The sequence below is a fragment of the Cavia porcellus genome, unplaced genomic scaffold (assembly GCF_034190915.1).
Source record: "Cavia porcellus strain 051 isolate PalLab524CR breed Dunkin Hartley unplaced genomic scaffold, mCavPor4.1 scaffold_25, whole genome shotgun sequence".
Lineage (NCBI taxonomy): Eukaryota > Metazoa > Chordata > Mammalia > Rodentia > Caviidae > Cavia > Cavia porcellus.
Genome location: NW_026947508.1, coordinates 6,821,455 through 6,834,956, shown reverse-complemented (window position 1 = coordinate 6,834,956; position 13,502 = coordinate 6,821,455). Strand labels below are relative to the sequence as shown.

Below are 13,502 nucleotides of genomic sequence, written 5' to 3'. Positions count from 1 at the left end.
TGAGCTACATCCCACCTTTTATTCTGAGACATGGATGAGTCTCTGGCTTCGCCCCTGAGCCCCGCCTCACTCATCAGATGGACGGGCCAGCCTGGGCCGGGCCATCGCCGCTGCTCCTCCTCCACCGCGTCTTTTTTCCTCCGCTCCCCGTCGCACCCCAGCCCTTCGCAAGGCTCTCTGTTTCATCTTTCAGAGCCGCCAGCTGTCCGCCTGGCTTTGTAAATCTAGCAAATCAAAAGAAACCAACATTTTAATAACATGAGGGGAAAAATAGCTTCAAAGAGTAGAAGTGACTAAACCCAGGCACACAACAAATTAATACGGGAACAGTGATCCCAAGAATCAGAAGCGGGACTCAGCCCAAGCGCCTATCAGTAGATAAATGAGTAAACCAAGTGTGAGGTCTAACGGGAAGTGCTGGTGCAGGCCTATAATCCAGTCTTCTGGGAGGCTGAGGCTGGAGGGTCACAATTTGGAGCCCAGCCTGGGTAATTTAACTACTTAGTAATACCTTCTTGACCTCAAAATAGACATTAAATTAAAAAAATCAGGGATCCAGTCCAGTGTAAAGGCCCTGTATTCACTTCCCAGTGCAAAAAACCCAAAACAACAACAACAAAAAACATAGCTCCAGACAATGGAATATTACTCAGCCATAAAAAGGAATAGCATTCTGATGCACACTACAGTGAGGATGAATGTTTTCTATGAATAATGCTGCTTTGTTCCTCTTCTTCACATCTCCTTCTGCCTTTCCAGGAGGCTCGTGCCACCTGCTTCTCAATATCGGCCCTTCGCCTTGCGTTCCATCCCCAGCACTAAAGTATATATAGTGGTCAAAAATACAGTGGGTGTATGGGTTAAAACAGAAGTAGTTTATTGCAGTGAGGGACAGATGGCAGTGAGGGCTATATTCCTGGTCCTCTGAATGTCCACTCCTCGTGGCTCTCCCCCTTCTTGTGAGACCACCCATACTACTGGATTAGGGTCCACTAGAGTACAAACCTCAAGTGCCCACAAAGCCTGGTGTGATCAGTGTGGTGACAGAAGGGCTCCATTTCTCCGCCGAGAAGCCTAGTTCTGCCCCAAACACACAGGCAGACAAGAGCATTATGGGAAGCTGACTAGGAAAGGCACAAGATAAAAATGAAGACAAAAACCCTCTTTCTGGGGGCTGGGGATTTAGCTCAGCAGCATAAGCACCTGCCTTGCAAGCAGGTGGTTGTGAGTTCGATCCCCAGTACTGATAAAAAGTTAAAAAAACAAACAAACAAACAAAACCAACCCTCTTTCCTCCCAGTGAGCCAGTGCTGCGGCTTCCCCAAAGCTCAAAGCACTCGGGTATCCTTATCTAAGCTTGCAGGGCCTTTGTGAGGCCTGGGCGAGGCCCTGACAGTTTACAAGTCTGGTAGAACTTCAGAAACAGCCACGTGCTCAAGGACTGATGCGAATCAGGAGCCCGGAGGAGGCTGACCCTGAGGTCTCCAGAGCCACCACTCTGCACCCTCTCCGTGTCCTGCTCCTCATAGACACACCGGCCTCCCGTGCCTACGTGATTCCTGTCTTGAAAACGCACCCACAGTCCCTCCTGATAGCGTACCCTGATCTCATCTGCTGGTAAACACTATTTACTCCCTGACACTGGCACTCCTTGTGCTGTCTGGCATGGTACTAAAGACTTAGTCCCTACGATGGCTGTGTGGCGAGGTGGAAGAATCTTTAAAAACCGGGGACTCGCGGGAGGTCTTTAGCTCACGAGGAGGCAGCAGGGCTTTGTTTCCCTCCTCAACCTCTTTCTAGCTCCTTGGCCATGAAATGATTGGTGTTCACTCTTCCAAGCCCTCCCACTATGATGTGCTGCCTCACCACAGGCCAAATAACCTTTTCTCTTTATATAAGTCTATGATCCCAGTTATTTGCTATAGTAACAGAAAGTTGACTAATAGGAGGCCCCACCATAATTACCTCAACCTCAATTACTTCCGTTAGGGCTTTATCTCCAAATGGAGTCACATTGGAGGCCAGAGCTTCCACATGGAGATTTTGGGAGGACACAATTCAGTGTGTAACAGACGGGAAAATATACTCTCCTACTCAAGAGCAAGCTTTTGACATTGCAGGAAAGTTGGGGCATAATTCTAAGTCAAGGGGTAGAGAATTGGCAGTCAACACTAAATCTAGCACAGGCCGTTCTAAGAAGTGAATATGTTCATTATGGAAAGTGTTTGTTACAGTTGAAATAAAAAATCTGCCCCCAAAAGTCTCACATTCAGAAGTCAGGCCTGTTTGGAAGGGCAGATCACTAGGACGTGATTTGGAGGACTGCATTCTTGTCCCCAGCCCCGCCCTTCTTTGTCTGCTCCCTGGCCACCATTTGGCAATCCCTGTTCCCCTGTCTTGCATCCTGCCTTGCAGTCAGCTGACCATGGACTGAAAGCACTCAAACCGTGAGCCAAAATGAGCTTCTCTTCCTTTAAGCTGGAGATGTTGGGCTGCAGCGACGGGAAAGAGACTAGTTAGGAAATTGTGACCAGGAGTGGGGTTGTTGATTATGATTGACCCGATTGTGTGGTTTAGAAACTTTTGGGTATGGTTTGCAGAAGGAGTTTGAAAAGGTTTGGAGAAGATGTTAGAAATGTTTCAGAGTGACACTGGGTGGAGAGCAGAAGGCCAGTAGGAAAGTGGACAGTAAAGGCCGGGCTGGGCAGGTTCCAGTTGGGAGCCAGGATCTCGTCGGGAGGTGGAACAGAGACCGAGTGTGTTGCACGCTGTCAGAGAGTTTGTTTTCATTTTCCTCATGTCCTGAGACTTCATAGGAGCCTGACATTAAGGCTGGAGACTAATTAATCTGGTGGGTGAGTCCTACTGGCTGCTTTCAACCAGATTTCATGTGAGAATCAGGACCCAAAAGCAGAGCTGAATAATTTGAAAAAATTTGCTCATGGCCAGAAAAGAAGCATCTGTAAAGCTGAGGCCACCAGCCCCATGTGACTCCCAAACATAGTGACCCAAATGGAGGGGCGCTGTAAATTTAGTGCAAAAAACAGAATGCAAAGTATCTTGTTAGTCATTTCTAACACCAGCTCTCACACATTGAAATGATTCATGGCTTAGATATAGCAGAGTAAATAAAATACATTATGAAATTAATGTCACCTGTTTCTTTTTACTTTTCTGATGTGGCTGCTGGAGAATTTCCACTTGCACACACGCTGTGACCAGGTCCTGAGGGAGGGAATGCTCGAAGGCCAGGGGAGCACCCATGAGGAGGTCTAGGGAACAGGGTGGCCTTGAGATCGCAGGAGGAGCCAATGCAGGCAGCCAGTGGCCAGTGCTTCAACCAGGCCCAAACCCGTGGTGTCAGAGGCGAGTGATGGAACCAGAAAAGTAGAATTTACACAGTGGTTCCCTGCAAATCGAACCTTTCTACTTGCCACTGGCCCTCCATTGCTGTCTGGCATGGTAATAAACAGTCCCCAGGATGGCTCTGTTGGAGGCAGGCAGGTTTTGTTTAAGGCAGCCAGACCACCTAAACTGGGACAGGCAAGCAGTCAGGATGACATGCTAAAAAGGCCCAGGAGCCCACAGCTGCCATCAGCATCCTGGGAAGCCAGCTGCCCTGGTGGGGCTTCCAGGTAGCAGGACAAGCCTTCCGCCTGGGTCCATCCAGGAGTGATGGGCCACCAGACACCTGGAGCTGCCCCCTGAGAGCTTGGTCCCCTTGACCTGCTACCTGGGTGGCCACTCACCTCAGAAGCCACCCCACTGGCTTGAGAACCACCATCCCACTCAAAGTTCAAAAGGGAAAATGAGTGTATGCTCCAAGAAGAATTCTGATTGGCCCAGCTTGGGTCATGTGCCCATTCCTGGGCCAATCACTGTGGCTATTTGAGTCCCTCATATAATGTGATTGACAGTGCTTCCAGAAACACAGAGTGATTCTCCAAAGGGATCAGGAGAGACCTTGTATGGAAGAGACAGGATGCAAACCAGAACTCCCAGATCCCCACTGTACCCTTCTAGAGATTCCTTGGCCCTTACAACCCCTGCTCTTGCTTGGGGGGCATTTTCTCCACATGCCAAGGCCAACTGGGCATGGGTGCTTTGAGAGCCCCGCAGAGCCAGAGATGGGCTGCAGGAGGTTACATCTCAGTGAGTTTCCTGGGTGTCCTGTACTTGCCTCCATAGGTGACCAGCAGGTGGGAAACCTTCTAAGGTCACATCTCTGCACACATCCGGACCCTGGCCCGCCTCTGGCTTTCCCCATGATGTGTGTTTCTGGAGCTACGCCACCTGGTGGCCTCTGGGCGAGACACTGGGGCCACAGAGAGAAAAGTCAGGGTCCCTGTGTGCGGGAGCCACCACCTGAGGGAAGAGTGGGGAACAGAAAAAGTGGCAGAGGAACATCTATCAGTCAGGGGAGCCCCAGGCACACTCCTCCAGCACTGCTCCCATTGCCGCTCTCCTGGGGGACCCACTGTGGCAACCCCAGGACCCCAGATGTGGCCTGCAGCTTCCCCTGCCACGTCTTACAGATCAGAGGCCTCCAAAGGCAGCTGGAAATCAGGGCAGTGAGCCCAGGGCAGCCCTCAAGCCAGGGAGACACACTCAGATTCCCGTCTCTTCCTGTCCCTTGAGTTGCCCTGACCCTGCCCGTCCCCGTCACAGGCTCTGCTTTGGGCGGGGATGGACGCCCATGAAGAGGACCAGGTGCAGCTTATGCTGGCACTTTGGGGATGGAGCAGGGAAGATCAAGCCACCGGTGACAATCGGCAGGAAGATGTCACAGCACAGGGCCTCGAAGGCTTCCAGGGAGGACCCAGGGGTCCAACCCGGCCCTTGTGTCCCCACCCCAGGTCCTGGGTGACATCCCAGTGGGGTTCCCCGGCCACAGCCACACCGCCCAGGCCCTCAGCCCATCTCTCCGGAGCCCGCTAGGGAACAGGGAACAGACAAATGGAGAAAAAGTCATTTCTCTCCCTCTCTCCGCTGATTGCTTTCTGCAGCCTGAGGTCCCTCCCAGGCCCCACCTTCTCTCCTCCCCGTCTCCCCTCTCCGCCTCCCAAGGACAAGGATGCAGAGATACGGCCCCCCTGGGCCCAGCTCGTCTCTCTCTAAATGAGTTTCTGAAATGTAATCCCGGTGGTGACAGTTGGCCCATGGCTGGCACAGCCCCGTGGGAGGGACGGCTCCTGCAGCTGCTAGGCACCTTGGGCCAGGGCTGCCTGAGAAGGGGACAGGCACTAATGTCGCCCACTCTCTGCTCCGCACCTTGGTGGTGCTTCTTCACTCAGTGGATCAGTCCCGGCCACCAAGGTGCCACCCTCCTCTGCGGTTTCAGAGCCCTGATGGCAGGAAAGACCCAGTGACTTGTGGCCAAAGGGCTGTCACTGAACCCGCCCTAATCCCTCTGTGCCTGGGTTAGTGAAGAGCCCCAGCTCCAGGTGTGACAGCCACAACACGACAGAGGTCTAAGCGGCCCGGGGCTTGGCTCTGGCTCTTGCGTCACTGTGCTGAGCAGGGGACCCCCATCCTCCCAGCTCACGCGACATGAGATACCAGCCTTGGTGGCTGAAGACAAGGTTTGGGGCTGACTTGTCCGATCACCTGTACGCCCCTGACTGCCCCACTTGCTCCTAATCCCACATCCTCTCCCCCTCCGTCCCCTCACCCTGTGGCAGCCCCACATCTGTCCCCAGATGTACAGAGCAGCCAAGCCCGCCGATTAATGCTAATGACTTCTGCCCCACCAACAGGATACTGGAGACTGAGAGGAACCTCGGCACACCCAGGTGCAGACTCGACAAAACCTGCAGCCTGAAGAGCTGATTAAGAGAAACTGCTTTCTCCCCGGCACAAGGGCACATGCTTATAATACCAGCACTCGGGAGGCTGAGGCAGGAGGATCGCAAGTTCCAACCCAGCCTAGACAACGTAGTAATTTAGCAAGACCTTGTTTCAAATAAAAAAACAGAAAACTCCGGAACTGGGCCCTGCTCAGGGAGCTCGCCCGCTAGCAAAGGCACAAAGACTGTAGTGTCACTGAGCAGTTCCAGTTAAGGGTCCGAGCAGCACATGGGGGACCCAGACACTGCGGGTGGCAGGTCCTCTCTCCCTTTTCCCCAGCCTTGTGCTCTCTCATGGCACCCAGGGAAGTGGCCCTCCACGCTCTTGTGTTCTAACCATGCTGTTTATACTACACAGGGCTCGGCGCCGCCCCACCGGCCCCCACCTTCCATGGTACCCCAGAAAGGAGTGACGGCCACGGGGCACCTGACAGCACCGTTCCCAGGCCTCCAGGGCCTGCAGTCTCCTCCCTGTCCTCGCAGCCCCTGTGCAAAGCCGGCTCCTACTCAAACCTTGATGCCCATCTGAGGAGTCACCACCTCCGGGAAGCCTTTCCTGTCCTCTCGCTCCTCAAAGCAAACCTCGGCTAAGTCAGGCAGCCTCGGCCAGGCCCATCCCACAGCCTGTGCGTGGTCCTCTTCTCCAGCTGAGGGCGAGTCCAGCTGAGGAATGAGGCTTTGTTCATTTCCGGAGCTCCAGGCCTGCACAGGGCGTGGTGCCTCGGAGGTGCCCAGTCGATGCTTGGTGTAAGTGTGAAATGCATTCAAAGCGTACTTTCAGGCATGTGTTTAGGTGGCGGCTGCGGCTGCTGCCTCTGCGTCCTGTGTTGATTTAAAATGTTTCCCCTTCCTGGTCACTCTGACTTCGGGGAAGAGCCAGAAGTTGCACCACAACAGACCCAGTGACTATGGTGATGAGGCCCGCCGTGGTGTCTTTACCAGCCTGCTTTCCCATTGGGTGGCCCGGGACAGCAGTTACCAGGTTTTTGATCACCCCATGTAAAGATACTCACAAAAGAGGACTTGAAAAAGGGTAGTAGGAACAGTGGGCTAAGCGGGAGGTGAGAGCAGTTAATGGGAAGGGGTCTTTCGCGGTGATACATTCTTCAAATTTAAACTTTCCCCCTATATTTCGACCATTCCTTGCAGGTGGGCAGGGAGCCAGATGGATTCAGCAGAGAATGGGTGAAAGGGTGGCTGTGAGATCCCAGGCATCGGGAGCAAGGCGGCGTGTGGGGACTGTGTGTGTGTGAGTGTGAGCGTGTGAGTGTGTGCATCTCTGTGTGTTGCTATGGGAATGTGTCACCTCATCCCTTCCCTCACACCACACAGATACAACTCCCACGCTCTGTGTGTAGTTCATGGCAACCCTGCTGTCCTGTGCAGCCGACAAATCCTCCACACGCAACACCCTCCAGTTTGGGGTTCATAAACTCTGCGCCCTGCTTCCAAGTAATGAGCCAAAGCTTTGACAGCCTGCAGAAGCCATGGCGCCAGTGGAGAGAAGAGCCCCCATCACCCCTGCCTGCAGAGGGCCACTAACGCTGGGGTGCCTGTGGGTCAGCTGCAAGCCTCTGTCCCTCCTGTGCAAGGAGAACTGGCCACCCACCTGGGCACCCTGTGCCCTGCGCTGGGCTCTGCTTCAGCATCTCGCTTGCCTCATTGCCTACAGGTCTGTGCGTCCATCTCAAGCCCCTTGTTTCGGGGCCTAGGTCTCTCTCACCTCTGTGCCAGGTACTTGGCAATCAAAGTTTGGTAAATAAATGGAAGATGGATGGGTGGGTGAGTGAATGGAGGGGTGGGCGGATGGACTGTTAGATGGGTGGATGGATCCATGGATGGGTGACTGGATGGATGGATGGGTGGATGGGTGGATGGATGGATGGATAAGTGGATGGATGGATGGGTGGATGGATGGGTGAGTGGATGAGTGGGTGGGCGGATGGGTGGCTGGATAGGTGCTTAGGTAGATGGGTGGGTGGATGGGTGGAGGGGTGAGTGGATGGGTAGAGGGGTGGGTGGGTAGGAGATCTGACCAGGAGCCACGCGGTGATAATAACTACCATTTGAGCTCTCACAGCGTGTGCGTGCTGTGCTAAGCCCTGCGGCATCTGCTTGCCCACTTATTCTTATAACAGCCCTGAGTGAAATCATCACCGTTGAGTCCACATTAGAGGACAGGAAGCCGGAGGCTGAAACCATGCTCACAGTGATGTCACTCAGCAGGAAATGTCCCTGGGGAAGCTCAAAGCTGAGGCGTGAGAGAACTGCTCCCCGCTGGCTGCCAGGGGACATAACTGGGACACGTTAGCCCAGGCTCGTGTGGCTTTCCGGTGCTCTGGTTTCTGCCCTGAGGCTTCACCCACGAAGCCACTTTGCTGGCTTCTCCCTCCATCCTCTCCCAGCCCCTCTGCTTCCTGCTCTTCTGGGGGGGGGGAGCATATTATGGTCTGTTTTCTTTTGTTTCTTTTCGCTGCTGGGGGCCACCACCAATCCCCTGGGACCCAGCCACTTTGTGTAGCGAGAACCAGTGAAATGACACTGTGGGAGCCTGCCCACTGGCCAGCACCCTGCAGGGACCACAGCTGGGGGTCCCTTTCAGATGCTGCTGGGGCTGCCATGTGTCTGTCTGTCTTTAGCTCAGCAGTCATAAACAGAACACAGTGATCCTGCTCTGCGGGCAGCAGGGGACAACTTGGCACGCTCAGAGGGGGTCTGATGGCTGGCTCGTCCCCTGCCCCGAGCGCTCGCCCAGGCCTAGGCACTGTCACACTGTGTGAGAGCTCCAGGCTCCAGGCAGCCCGGCAGTCTGAGCACACAGGAAGACGCGGACACTCACGGGGCGGGCTTCTGGGTGAAGAGGGATTCATAGATTCAAATGAATGTGGGGACCCGTGGAAGGCTGACTGGGGGCAAGGGGAGAAAATGGGGTGTTTTACCAGATGTGAGAGATGGAGGTGGGCAGAGAGAACAAGCGAGTCTAGCAGGTTGGGGAGGAAAGAAGCCCCTGAGGGGAGCGACAGCAGGGGTCGCCGCACGCTGACATCACCAGGCAGGGACAGAAGGCTGGAGGCAGGTGGGGTGAGAGAGAAGGGACCTCAGTGCGGCAGGCGGCTCCGGGCCACCCCCACTCCGCCCCAGCTTGGCCTCCCAGCCAGAAAGAAACAGCCAGACCAAGCGATGAATGGCCTCGCTAATTGGCCATTTTGTTTTTTATGTATTTTCATTAGCAAGATAAAATAACAACTAATCATGTAACTGTCTGCTCAGAAAATAAACGCTTGCTCGTTAAGCACCTGAACTGTTCTTGGAGCTGAGCAGGGCCATGGTGTTTCTGGCTCGGGATCTTGGGGAACAACAGGAAAGGGTGACACCCAGAGAGCCCACACTCCTGACCTCCGACCTGCGGCAGACAGCCCCGCAGCGACCAGGATGTCCCACGGAGGTGGCTTCAGGGACACCTGGCCCTTGAACAGCAGAGAGAGGTCTCCGGAACTTGTCCCCTCGTACCGCAGATCCCTGGTCCCCAGGCCCCCTCCCAATGGCCATCTTGAGACAGGGGCTCTGGAAAGGGGCAGTGGGAGGGGATCCGGGTCTCCGGGTCTCCATGGTGACCCGTCTACCCACCCGCCCATCACTGAGGGGGAAGGGCCGAGGAGGTTTGGTTGGCGAGGAACTGGGGCAAAGGAGTCTGGTTACCCCGGGCAACTCTCTGAGGTCCTAGCCAAGGAGGGGCTGCCGTTGGCATGGAGACTCCGTGGCAGCTCTGCGACGGAGGAGGAGGCCTCCCAGGTCCCCTCTCGGCCGCAGGGGCACAGGGCACAGAGGGGAAGGCGCCAGAGCTTCTCCAAACATTGTGCAGGAAATAGCAGCAGCTTGCCAGGGCAAGAGAGTTCCAGAAAGCAGCGCAGTCCCCTTGGCTCCCCTCCCTTGCTCTTGACCCGGACACGACACGGCTCTCATCCCGTGGGCGCAGTCCTGCTCTGCACCTCTTGGCCCCTCTTTCTCAGGGACGCCCATCATTTCAGGCAGAGAGCCTGCCCGAGGGTCACCATGGAGACCAACCAAGCCTTGGTCTCCATGGTGACAAGGCCTCGAAGTTATTTTTATTTATTTATTGGGAATTTCAAAGGATTTTCCACTCCCTTGGCCATGCCTGGGATTTGGGAGATTGGGGTAGAACCATCAGTCTCTGTAGCCCAGAGAAGGGGACACTGGGTGACAACAGAGCCTTGGCGGCAGTTCAAAGGAAGTCAGTAAAGCCCTCCTGGGAGCTGCAGAGAAAAACCCTTTCCCAGCTTCCCCCTCCAGCCTGCCAGGGGCCTGGGGAGCTCTCCTGAGTCACTTAGCAGCCGCCCAAGAGGTTCCAAGCAGCTTCAGGAGACGGGTGGGTTGGTGATCAACAGAAGCAAAACTACAGAAATACACAGAACCCAGCAGAATCAAAACAGATGCACTTAGGGCAAAGGGAGAGTGAGGCAAAGAGTGTGCATTCCGTTGGCACGGACATGCATGCTACACAGTCAGGACTCACAGTAAGTGAGAAGGGCCTCGGCCCCAACTCTGAGCTTCCTAGTGGCCATAGCAATGAAGGAAATGAGGTTTACAGAGTCTGCAAAGAGACCACAATGGACATGCGGAGAATAACGTGAAGTTCTCACCTGGCTTCAGTTTGATTTGCTCAGTGACTCATGTTGTTAGTTTCGCTGTTTCTCTGCAGCCTTTTCTTTCATCTGTCTGTGCCGCGTGATTGAATGTAATTCATCCCAAAGTCACGGAATAAACCCAGTGGGATCCACCCAGTGGCATCCTGTCCTACAGGGCAAACTCCTCGGATTTTAAACTGTGCCCACTGGGGCCAGGCGTGGTGGCACACACCTGTAATCCCAGCACTCAGGAGACTGAGGCTGGTGAATCACCATGAGATCGAGGCCGGCCTGGGCTCGGTAGTGGCTTCAAAGCCAGCCTGAACTTCGAGACTCCGTCTCAAAAAGTACTACATTCGTTGGGATATTGTCAGTTACAAACAGCAACAGATCTGAATCAAAATGGTTTTGCCAAATAGGGGATTTATTGTTTTAGAGAACAGTGCATTCTGGGTAAGGTGCCCCGGGCTGGTGAATCCTGAGCCACGTCAGTGTCACCTGCACGGGACCTTTCCCTTTTGAGCTAGTTGGACTAGCTAGTCAGATTTATTTTCTCAGTGTGGCTGCCAGGGTTCCAGCCATCACATGCAGTTGTGTGAACAGTAGGGGGAAACAGATTCACCTCTTGTGTATCATTTTAAGAAAACCATTCGCAGAAGCACCAATGGATATCCCATCCTATGTCCTTGGCCATGTCTCGGTCACCTGCTCTCTGCTCCCTGAGCCCAGAGCAAGGTAAATATGAGCAGTCAGACTAAGCAGTTGCATGGGAAGGGGAAGGGTCTCAGGGACAAAACCAGCATGGCCGGGGAGGAAGGAAGGGTGGGGTTCAGGCAGATATCTGAGCAAGGCGCCCTGGAGAAGCAAATCTGAGGGAGATTCCGCTGCTGTTGATGCATGGAAATGGCCAGGAAGACACCGACGGAGGAGTGGTGCGGACAGGACAGCAAGACACAGGAAAGGACAGCGCGGAGTCTCTGCCTGGCCCCCGTGCACCCAAGAGCCACTGCAAGGTGGGGCTCACTCTCCAGCACTCACTGGCTCCAGGCTGCCGCTGGCAGGAGACAGATGGAGACCGAGCCCTTCCGGTGCTCTGTGCCTGGGCCACCAGCTCAGATAGCCTGGGGCAGCCTCTGAAGAGTCACCAGGCAGCAGCTCAAGAGGTGAAGCCCACAGGAGCTGAGGCGTGGACACACGGAAAGGGTAAAGGAACCCCAGGGCACCTGGTCGACCAACAGTGTCCACTGCGAAGTGATTGTGCCCGGTGTGATGGTGCATGCCTGTAATCCCAGCCCTCTGGGGGCCTGAGCATCACAAGTTCAAGCCCAGCCTTGTGCTGGGCACCTTAGCAAGATCCCATCTCAAAATTTAAAAGTGGTATTGCAAGAGCAGCTTAGTGCAAAGGCCCTGGGGTCACACTCTCAGGTATCACCTCCCTGCAGAGTAAGCTGTCCTGCTGCTGGGGTGCTGGTCCCTTTGCTCATGTGCGGTGACAAAGGCCAGCACTGTACTCACACGTTCCAGCTCTCCACAAGTACGCACTGAATAAGAGAATAACCCACAGAGCCTCAGAGGCCTCAGAGCCAGCTGGCGCTGGGGCCGCATCAGCAGGTGAGGGGCGCTTATCACCCCCAGGCCGCCTTTGGGAGGCACCCCTGCCCAGCCCACTCCTGAGTGCTCCAGAGGAATAGCTCTGTCTTCACAGAGTTCAGGAGCCCCTTTGAGGAGCTCCCCGAAAGCCAGACCTTTCGGGCTGAGCCCTGACTGGAGGGAGGGGGCCACTCCCAGGGACGGCTGGTACCTGAGAAAAGCCTGCTCATGAATTCACAGCAAAGCAGCTGACACCTCGCCTTCCCAGCTCAGGCACTTCCCACGGGTGGCACCCACGGCAGGTACCAATGTCACGCCTCTGCCACCCCCAAGTGACGGGAGAAGCTGAGGCTGGGAAAAATGAGCTCACTTCTCACCATTGGGGGGCCCCCGGGGTTGGATCCCTAGATGCCAGGTCCCGGTCACCTGCCCCCGGACGCCCACACACCGCATCCTGGAGCGGCTCCTGTGCACCTGCCTTTCCCATCTGCTGTGCTCCGTACCCCAAGTTCACAGAGAAAAGACAGGGCCCTCCTGCCGTTGCCTTCCGGGGCCTGATGTGGTGTCTGCAACAAGCTATGTTCAGGGTGATCACGCGTCTGCTTGTCCCTCCTTCAGGGTACAGCAGTGGCGCTCTCCTCCCCCTCGGAGTTAGGTGTGGCCACGTGGCCAGCTTTGGCCCCTCACATGGAAGCAGAAGTCATGGGTGTCACCAGGCATGGTGGTACACACCTGTGATTCTAGCACTCGGCACGCCAAGGCCGGAGGATCACAAGTATGACCCCAGCGTGAGCTGCCAAGTGAGTTCAAGGCCAGCCTGAGCTACACAGCAAGACCCTGCCTCAAAAAAAGAAAAAAAAAAAGACAGATGTGGTTCCTGAGTGGATTCTCTGAGAGGAAGGGCATGTGACAGAAAGTTCTAGGCTGAGGACTGCTTCCCAGATTGAGGGGGACAGAGATATTTTTTGTTTTGTTTTTGTGTTTTTGGTGCTGGGACTCGAACTCAGGACCTCATACTGCCAGGCAGGCGCTGTGCCCCTGAGCTGCATCCCCGGCCCGGCAGGGGCAGGCCTCTGGGTGGGGACCTGGGAATGAGGAGGCCGGGCCAGGCCGGGGATGGCTCTGTGCTCAGCCTGTAGCAGGCCTGGATTCGATCCCCAGCACGGAAGAAGAAGAAGAAGAAGAAGAAAGAAACCAGGAGGGTGTTTGTTACTGTAGCACCGTCTGCTACACAGTCCTGGCGCAGGGGCAGAGACATGCAGATGATAAATATTACAGAAGGAAACCGAGGAAGGGTCAGCACAGGAAGGGTCACCGCCGTGAGCAAGGACCCGTGACCCTCGGCCCCGAGTGGGCAGGGTACAGAGACTCTGCAGGACCCCGCTGCCCCCGGGAGCAGAAGAGGCTCCTGGGCACCAGC

At 55.2% G+C, this 13,502-nt stretch overlaps 1 protein-coding gene across 1 annotated transcript in view; it reads right to left on the bottom strand.

The window, feature by feature from the left end:
* Positions 1 to 13,502, bottom strand: part of Ubiad1 (UbiA prenyltransferase domain containing 1) — an 82,589-nt gene that overhangs the window by 17,102 nt on the left and 51,985 nt on the right. The window contains exon 3 of the transcript XR_010042939.1: positions 16 to 224. The gene's annotated coding sequence lies outside the window, so the exon portion shown is untranslated. The remainder of the gene's footprint in view (positions 1 to 15; positions 225 to 13,502) is intronic.